This window comes from Haemaphysalis longicornis, unplaced genomic scaffold (assembly GCF_048455015.1).
Source record: "Haemaphysalis longicornis isolate Haplotype H1 unplaced genomic scaffold, Haemaphysalis longicornis Haplotype H1 scaffold_19, whole genome shotgun sequence".
Lineage (NCBI taxonomy): Eukaryota > Metazoa > Arthropoda > Arachnida > Ixodida > Ixodidae > Haemaphysalis > Haemaphysalis longicornis.
The window spans coordinates 4,705,162-4,715,666 of NW_027526288.1; positions in this window are offsets into that span (position 1 = coordinate 4,705,162).

Genomic DNA, 10,505 nt, shown 5'->3' on the forward strand with positions numbered 1-10,505 from the left:
TGTGTTTCAATTGTCGGTGACGTAGAGATTGCGCCACAGTCCTTACAATTCAACAGAGAAAATTAACAAAGTAATAACCGCCAACATGCCACACTTTCCCACAACGCCAGCTTCGCTGAACATGGCCTTATACACAGGGAAAATGCTGTGATTTTGCTAAAACTGGTATATTGCGAAATAATTTTGTGTCCCTGTGTTACCAAGCGGGGACAGCTATGTCTGTTACAAAATGTTTTGGCGCTGTCTCCAAAAAGTGACTTTTTTTCGTGGAGATGAATCTGTGATATCCAAAATATTAGCCAAGCGCATTAAACATACGTTGCGTCAAGAGAGTGCCACTGGCAGAGCAATATTTTTCTTTTTGGGGGTGCGTAGGTCGTTTCCTGCTACAGTTGCAGCTGACAGCATGGAAAGGGAGCGGGGGACGAAAAAAAAGCCGGTATTTGGAAGGTAGTACCGTGTCGCTTCAAAACGACGCCAATTATGAGGGAATTCGGCCCCAGGTGCCCTGAAGGCAAGAAGAATGTTGATATCTGATGAGGGATCTTATTATATTAGGGAAAGAACACCTTCTGGATTATTATTCTCTGGGCATCGTACGCACGAGTGCGTGCAATACAGTATATAGCAAGTAGATCAACCGGCGGCACGCAACTTTTTCTACCATGGAAGTATGCATCGAAAGAATATGAGAATATGGTTCGTTGAATGCAGAGGTTCCAGAACGAAGGAAAACGTTACCGCAAGGCTGATACTCATGCTTGTGCATATATAATTTAACGGACCTTACTGAGCCAAAAAATGTTTTCAACGAAGATGTTTCCCGAATTTCTATAAAGCGGTAACCAATGGGTATATAAATGAAACAGAGCGCTGATGATCTTTGACACGTACACAAATCCCGCAATTCCCCATTGTACCTTCCGCTGGTTCATAGAGAAGTTACATGATTATGCACCCATGGGGCTTTTGGCTGCAACGACCGAAGCCTATCGCACAGTATACGAAATATCTGACCTTAAAATATCTACAATCGCTGCTCTTGAAGGTGGTGCAGGTACCACAGGTGCTCCCTCTGTGCCGGATAAATTAGCGAGAAGCAAGCTTATCAGTAACATCTTTTAAGTGTTTATATTACGACAACATATTACGACAATAAAATTACACCATCTTCCCATAAGGAAACGCTGAGTAGTATGCGAAGCAGCCATGGGGTCGACTAAAGTTCTAATTAGTTTTCAGTTCGTCGCTTCCGTTGACGTTCAGCTTCGCGTGCCTACGTTGTATCAGTAGCTTCCTGACGTAGTTTGAATGAGTAAAGGACATAAGGCGCGTTCGTAGCACATGCTCCAGTCTCGGTTTGTAGCGCAGTGGGAAGAGGGCCACGTACCTCTCGTTGCGGTCAGAGAGTCGTGGGATCGAAACCGGGCGCCGCCTAACTATTTCTTTTAATAGCGGACTGCGCTGACGTCAGCCCAAACGCTGACAGGGCTGAAGAGACGCACATGCACAGTAGAGTGCGGACGGCGGACAATGGAGGAGGGGACACAGCCCCGAGCTTGAGATGCTCCGTATCTAAAAGATACTCAAGAAGAACTTAAACTGGAACGACTGTAGAAGATCCGGTGAGAAGTATTTTCGAAATGCGATATCTCCGTAAGGTCGTCTCTTCGGGATGCCTTCGACAAATGTCAGACGACAGAGGAGTTATCGAGGGAACTATCACATACCTGGAAAGCCATGGCCAAAGAAACCAACAGTCAAGCTCAAAGAATCATTGAAAGTTGAGGCTAGACGTTCCACGAAAATAAAACCTTTCATTCCTACACCAACACTGCATCCACGATCGGAGAAGGTGCACGCTGCATGACACACTCAACAAATAAGGACACATTTCAGTAACTAAGATTACTTAAAAAAAAAAAAACAAAGTGAACACTCGTAACAACAAAATCAAGTGGTGAAGGTGAAAACAAAGTAACATGCATTTGGTTGTAAAGAGACTAAGTAATTTATGTTTGAAGGGCAATGCACATGGTATCAAAACGTATCAGAAAATGATTGAAGGTTAATCTTTGAAGGCTAACAAAACAAAAAGGCGCCAGCGCAGTAAGGAAGGGTGAGGTCTGGGATTGGAGAAACCACTTCAGCAAAGAACAGGCCCAGAAGATGAAGAAAAAAATCCCACTCAGGGCGAGGAAATGGTCATAGCCTTGCTATAAATTCTACCTGAGCGACCGCATTCATAAAACAGCAGCCGCGCTGTTAGAGAAGACTACCAACCAAAGAAAGACATCCCCCTCGTGAGGGGCACGATCAAATGCACAGCATTTCCGAGGGGGTGCGCCGGCAAGTCGTATCTCTCGATCGCGGGACCCGTGTCGCCATCTTTCGGAGGCGCGGGACAAGAAATGAGTGAAGGATATAAGGCGCGTTCGGTGCATGGAAATCTGTGTCGATTTCGTGGCTCAGTCGGTAGTGCGCCGGGCACCTTGCGTTCCGCCTGCGGCGTCATGGGTTCGAAACCGGGCGCCGGAAAGTGTTATTTCTTTCATAGTGTAGTGGCCTGGCTGCGGACTACGACAAGGCGCGCCTGCGGACTACGACAAGGCACGCTAACGCCGCGTGACATTGTGAGTTACTAAAATGCTATGCATTTAAAAAGCACAAACCTGCTGGAGGGCCCAAAAGACGTTACATTCTGAACCGCCCGGTATATAGTGTGTTAACCTTAAAACTAAAAGAAGCACGAAACAAAATAAATAATCAGCTAAAACAAACTAAGGCAACATATCACCAGAAGTTGTTTGAAGACATTTTTTCAAAACAACCAGACGTTACTCGGAAACTAATAAATGACTCTCTTGACCGCGGCAAACTAAACACACAATCTACAGCATAGTCCAGAATGGCCACAAACCATGTGGCAAAATTCTTGCGGATTACTTTATTAGGTACTTTACAAACCTTGACGTACCTGCTGGGGAAACTACTACTACTGGAAGCGTTTTTTCGGAGCCTACTAATGATTTCGATGTATACCGAACGTTTATGAGCATAAAAAATAGCAAAGCATTATATATAGACGACATTCAAGTTAAACCTGTTAAGTACGTCCTAGAATCTATTATCCCAATACTAACTCATGTTTACAATTTATTACTTCAGAATGTGGTGTTTCTAGATAAAATGAAGCCAGCAAAAATAACGGTAAGTTTTTAAGCACGGAGATAATAATGATCGTAGAAAGTACAGGCCCATATCTGTGATAACAGTGTTCTCCAAATGTATAAAAAATTACCCTTTTCGCGTATGTGTAATTATCTTGAAGCAAGAAATATTATTACGGAAGCACAATTTGGTTTTCGCAAACGAAGGTCCACTGAAACAGCCTTGCTAACTTTTAAAGAGCACATATGGTCAAATATAGAAAACAATCAGTTTACTTTAGCACTTTTTATTCATTTTAGTAAACCCTTCGACTGTCTAAACCATACCATTTTACCTGAAAAGTTATCGCAATCAGGAATTCGTAGGAAGCCCCTAACCTTTATGAAATCGTATCTAGAAAACAGTGTGCTGTCAGTGTATATTTCTGGTGAACAGTCTATTTTTCTACCGGTTTTAAATGGTGTTCCACAGGGCAGCGTGATAGGTCCACTGCATTTATTTATATCTAAATGACATTACACACACTGACCTAAATGCAACTTTTGTAATATATTCTGATGACAGTACTACACTTCTTTCTGGTCCTGATGAAAATAGTCTAATGCTCAAATCTAATGCGGTTTTTGATAAAATATCTCATTGGTCAAGTTCAAATAGAATAAGGGTTAATACGACGAAAACAAAAGCAATTTTATTCCGAGCTAAAAACACAAGAGTTGAACTGAAATATAGATTGAAATATGGGTGCCAATCATGATGTAAAATTAGTAAATTATCACAAGATCCTCGGTCTTATGTTCCAATCCTACCTTTGCTGGAATACAGATGTAGATAACACCGGTAATAAACTCTCTTCTGTAGCCGGCGCACGCACGCACGCACGCGACGATTCTTCCCAGAAAAAGTTAAACTGAACATCTACAATGCTTTATTGGCCTCGCATATAAATTACTGCACCTTAGTATGAACTACTACCGCTAAAAAACATCAATAAACTACACATCTTACAAAATAAAGCCATTCGCCATATCGCAAACCTTGATTATTCGCATTCCACTCGGACTTTCATCCCACGTTACAACATAATCAAGGCAAATTACATGTATGACTTCCGAACTGTCCGCTCCTTCTACTTTTCTACGCTACCAATAAAGAACTTTCTCATACATTCGGCTTTTAGCCCATGAAGCCCTCCATATGTATTTCTGGCAAATAAACCGATTGATCGATTGAATTGTGAGGCTATGTGTTCGCCTGGGGCTTCTGTCATGTTGTAATACTTTTTCAGCGGCTATTTTGTGGCCGGAAGTATGTTGTGAACTGTAGGAGATGAAGCTCCTGGTGCATACTCCTACACTATCATCGTCATTTTAAAAGTCAGTCAGTCATCACCATTAAGGAGGAATCAAACCGAGTGTCTGACGGCTGCGTTCCACGGCGGCTCAACCGCTGAGTCGGTCGCTCCGCGAAAACAACTACAATGGGCTACAGCAGGATCGGGTAGCGAAGATACACAGGGACGTTAAAACCTGCAGCAATGAAGTTTCTGTAACTACAGATGCACCTGCGGTACTATCCGACTTTCCGCACTTATGGGATGCAAGATGTTCGAGCAATAGAGGAAATTGGCAGAACAACAATAGGAAGCGTTCAATGACGATAGCCCAAATGACTGAGGAGGCTGCAAGTTATGCAACAAATCTAAATTGCCAGAATTAGCCGCAGCGGTTCAATGGTCCGCAACAAACAAAGAAACATTCTGTACTGCAAAACATGGTCACTTGTCCGCTGCCTGCTCGATTCGACCAGAACAAATTTGACGGGCCAAATAACTGTTCAGGCTATCATGCATCAACACCTATGTACTAATAAGCATATCCCAGAGGTCCTTACTACAAAATAAATTCCCACTTTCAATGTATAACACACCCCAAATACACATTTGGACCGAACGAATTGTAAACCGCCCATTAACGACTGAAGTCGAACTAGCACTCTCCCCTGTAACCCTTAATACAGCACTTGGCATACATCGAGCTACTAAATAACTCTTAAAAAACCTGGAACACTGTTCTGTTCGAGTTCTAACAGTGTTTCACTCTTCCTGAATATTGCAAACTCGCTCCTCCAAACCCGAAAAAAATCAGCGACCCTAGGAAATTTGAGACTGTCATCACTCACGTTATTCTTCGGGAAACTTAACCAGCGCATAATTCTTAAACATCTACAGGCATGCTTGGTAGTTCCCGAACTGTTTTCTGAAGCAATATTTGGCCTGCCATGTCCGGTTTGATTTTGTTTGAATCTGTGTAGACAGGATATTCTGCTTGAACTAAATGAGGATATTATCCGGCGAGCTCCTCCAAAAGGATTAGAGGCAATCATGGTGTTACAACCGAAAAGAACCTCTCACAATGCTGTCCATCATACTGTTATCGAACATGTAATTGAAACAACCTGCGGCGTACGAACGCACAACTACATCGGGTCCTTTCTAACAAAGCGGATGGCCACGTTAAGAATCGGGGATCTCCGCACGGATGCCATGATCACCCAGAGCAAAGGCACTGCACAAGGCGCCGTACTTTCTCCACCTCTATTCCATTCCTCAAAGATAACGGTCCCATTCCTACTGATCGAGACTGATATCATCCCTAAACCGATTTATGACGACGATAGAACCGCTTGGGCCGACATGGGATCGAATGAAGAGATAGAGGAGATATTGCAACGCGCCGTACAGGCCAAGGAACAATACGCACAAAAACATACGCTGCAATTCACGCGGGAGAATTCGAAACAACTTCTTGTAAAATAGGGCGACGAGGGTTCGCGTATGAGCAGCTCCAGATCAGACTCAGTTGTACGGGCAAGAGATGCCCATGGTCGAGGACACGCATCCGTATCTTTCATACAGAAAAGGACTGCGTCGTTTCGCAGTCGTGGAGCTCGCACAATAATCAACCCAAATAATGACAACGATTTGAAGAATTTCCAAAACAACTCACGGACTGAATTAGTAAACGTGACGAGGCCTATTTCGGTCCAAATTGTCGTTCGGACCGCCTGCGCATTGTGCTTTTGCCAGCTGAAGAATTCTGAGAATGAAAAGTTTCAGGTTGTCGTAAGCAGTGCTTACGAACAAGCTCGCGGCATATCCCCCTCCAATGCAACTGGAAAGCTCCTCTCCTTCGGCGTCTATAACATGGTAGAGGCCCATATTGATGCACAAGTGATAAGCCATCCGTAACGTCTTTCACTCCCCCAACACTGGCGGGCGCACCATGAACACGGAAACTTTACGCCTCGAGGTTTGAAAGAAACTCATCGTGGCACCAGTACCTTTTTAATTCGTGTATTTGCCATGCCGCATATTAAGAAGGTGTAAACATGAGAAAAGGGAGGAAACAAAACGGTGTAAAGATGGGAAGAATCAAGAACGAACTGAGAATAAGCAGAAAGTATGGAAGTACTTATGACAGCAGGAAGAAGAGAGAAAATGGGTACATAAATAACCGGTAGTCAGGAAATAGATTTGAGTATCCAGTTCTTCTTCAACCCAAACAGATTCATTAAACTCCCAGGTATCACTGGACGTTTGTTTCGGAGGCCGACGCTTTTTAGAATTCGGCCCCTTCAGAACGTTCGAATACAGGCCACAAGTTTCCTCGGGCTCCCCACGTTCTTCTACAGCACAGCACTCAATGGGTTCTACGATCTGGAATCCATTGTACAGTGCAGCCTTTGGTGAACTGTTTTTCTGACGGCGAGAGCGGGTTGTGGTGCGCTGTTGAGTCGGGAATTTGCCCATGTTATTTCGTAGTCATCAGTCTTGCAAAACCCGCAACAATTGCATGGCTTTCCGTCGGAGATTATTCCTCTGCGTGTACAGTTGCCTTTCGACAGCAGTTTTGCTGGGGTGCTTGTTTAAAACACCGATAGCAAAACATGGCTTGTGGCCGGAAAAGCTGCGTGGGCAGTGCACACCGATTGTAATAAAACCTTTGTGGTATGGTTGGAAAACCTCGTACGGTGAGTAGGTAAGTCCTGCTTTTACCCGTACGTCGGACAGCTAGAACCTCGTTTTTCGGGACCTTAACTCACGTGAAATAGTTGCCAGAGAGTTGTTTTGTTCCAGGTCGTGCGGGTCTCCACACTCTAGATTGGGCCAAGAGGCGAAGTAAGTGTGCACGGTCATGTTAGTATCGGTAGAGGTAGGGGGGATGGTAATACAACAAATTTTGTCAGAGCCATCCAGGGTGGCGATGTGAACGGTTATTCTGCTTCATACCCCATGGATCATGAACCCCTGATAACCCTGTGTGCCAAGGAACGGGCTGTATCACTCGTTGCACTGATTGAAGGGGCGTAGTGGCTACATCAAACCTGGTTGTTGGCCTAACGTGAACCCGGAATAATCAGTTGGGAGGAGGGGTCGGGTAAACTGCGGTGGAAGAATTACTACAAGGCGGAGCGGGTGTGCAGGAAGCGTCTGGGGCAGCCCTCAACTTCGTATTCCGCGGCCTATTCTCTGCGGTGAAATTGTTGTCCTCGCGCAGGGACGCTGGCGCTTCACTTCCAAGAACAGAAAAATCATAGCCCATGACCTAGGTATATTCTGATGGTGTGGTAGGTTGTTGAACCACGGGGTCTGCGATCGGTGGTTGCTGTTGCTGGGTGAACTTGGTGCCAGAACAGCTGGGCTTCTTGAAAAACGCTGAAGTTTGCATCTGAGGGCGGCAGATGCGGGCCCGGCCGAAGCGTTGATCGTGGCCGAAACCCGCGTGCCATCACGGATGAGTGCAGGTCGGGCCACAATAAGCCAGGTCTCTTCCGCCGACGCCAAAGTGGGTGCGGCGAATTTGGCGCGTCGTCTATCGGTGCTCGCGGCTGAAGCGTTCGCCTGGGGATCTCATTGGTCCTGTACCAACAAAATGTCTGTTTTAACGCAGAAAAAACTGTGGAAGCTGATGTAGCCACGTCTGCGTAGGTAGAGCTCCTTCTTCTCCCGCATCAATACTTCAGAACATCCACCCCAAGCACCATACAGGAAGAGGATGGGGCATAGCCAAATAAATTCAGTCAGCATTCAGCAGTGACTCTAATGAGACGTTTAGGGACGCAGCAAAACATCCGCATATAGCTCTTTTGAACAAAAGGACGTACCACACAAGCTTTTGCTTTTCACAGATTCGGCTCGCGCATACACATCTGCAGGCGACTGAGCGGAGCTTCATCATATCCGGGAATCCTCGGCACCTTGGTCGCAATTTTCTTGGATTTACATTCTTACCTGAACATAACCCCCTCCATTGCTTGGGTACCCCCCTCCCCCCCCTTCGGGTACTAAGGGCAATGAGTGGGCTCACAGCGGGGCGCGAGATGCGGCTAGACAATGAATCTCGCTGACAGCATTTCCCATCAGTAATGCGAGCTCGCTCGATGTCACTGTCAGGAAAGCACTTGCACAACAGAGACACCGAAAGATACTCAGTCGCCTTCGTGAGGATAGGGAAGACCGCACCGAACAGCATCAGCGCCATGTTCTTCCCATGCCGGAGGGGTTGCCGCAGGCCACAGAGACATTGGTTCCCCACCTTGCCACCAACACCGCATTCTCCCCTGCGCTTCGGAAAAAATTCTACGGCAGTGAAACCGCCGAAGGACTCTGTCTGCAGTGTCGCGTGCCTGCAACGGCCGCACATTTGGTCTGGGACTGTCAAAAGTACGCTCTCTTCCATGCTCGCACGCTGCATACGCTCCCCGAGGATATTCGCTCGATGACGTACATCGACTGGGTGCTACCTTCAAAGTTCGACATCACCGCGCTCACTTTGTAATGGACCTCTCTTGCCGCATTTGTTTATGCTGACGAGGGGCCAAAGGACGGATTGTGTAACTACCGCAGACACACCCACCATCCCACCCGCCCTCCCTTACGACCCAACCACCCTCATAGGCCAGCACATATGCAGAGAGCAAGAGTTGTCTCGTACAGGTCTCAAATAAAGCACGTATTTCTCTCTCTCTCTCTCTCTGAAGTTCAAGAAGAGGTATCTGATACCACATATAGAAATGCACGACAGTTTACTCTGCATGCACCCATTGCAAATGTTATGTGTATATTAGATAGCCTTTAGATGGTCAATGAAGATGGACTATTGAGAACTATATTCGCCACTACTGTGTGTAAGACGAGCACTTCCGCGATCTTAATCTGATTAACTGCAAAAATTACGTCTGATCTGATCAGATTACGTCTGATCTCTAAATTTAATTCACTGCCGAAAAAACCTGATGTACGTGCGTCTACAGAAACTGCTGAAGACCGAGAAAGAGCGACTCTTATACGCATAGCTCATGCATTGTTAGCAGCCCCCACAACCTGTCCCCTCAAAAAATTTGAATGGAACAAGCGCAACGAAGCAGCCACGCGTTCTCAGGCCATGGATTTGTAAATGAAAATAACTGCGCCAATCAACCCGTGCCATAGGAGCAGAACAACTGTGGCCGCATTCCCCGCCCGGCCATCAGACCTTGTTTTTCCCTTTTAACGGTACCCCTTAGACAGCGACCTCCTAAAAGCGCCAACAGTGCCAAACAGGGACCGGGAAATGAGAGAGGCACAGTTTTTGTTGTCGTACTTTACATCCTTCAGAGTTAAGCTATATAGAGGCAGCGCTATATGTTTGCGACTCGTACACGCGCGTCCAGACTCGAGTTCCTCATAAAACTTGTTTGCACTGCTGTACTAACGAGTGGCGTAGAGGTAAACATTCGCCGCGCGTGTAGAAGGAACGTGGTTTGAATACCGCTGCTGGACAATTTCTACCGGATTTTAAAAAATCCGCTTTTTGATGGAATTGCAGAATGGGGCTTGGGGTACAGCCTGACCCCGGCAATCATTGCCGGTAGCGCACTCCCTCTCCAGAGCATGATTGGCCACCCTGGTGCCGTAACGGCCACACCCTCCCATGAATACGGCAATTAACCCACGGCCCTCTGTCTCCAGTGGCTTCGAAGCAACTGACCACGGTGGCGGTCAGATCTGTGACGCAGCAGAGGTTGCTACGAATCCCTGGACCCAGACAGGCCGCCATTAGAATCTGAACCTGGGAAAGTTTAACACGAGAACGTTATCCAGCGAGGCAAGTCTAGAGGTGGTGTTCGAGGAATTAAAGGGCATTAAATGGTATGTCATAGGGCTTAGTTAGGTTTGGATCACAGGTGAAGTCTTTACGGTGCTGAAAAATGGACACTTGCTATGTTACCATGGTCTAGTGGACAGAAGAGATCTGGGAGTGGGATTTCTAGTCAATAAAAGCATAGCTGGC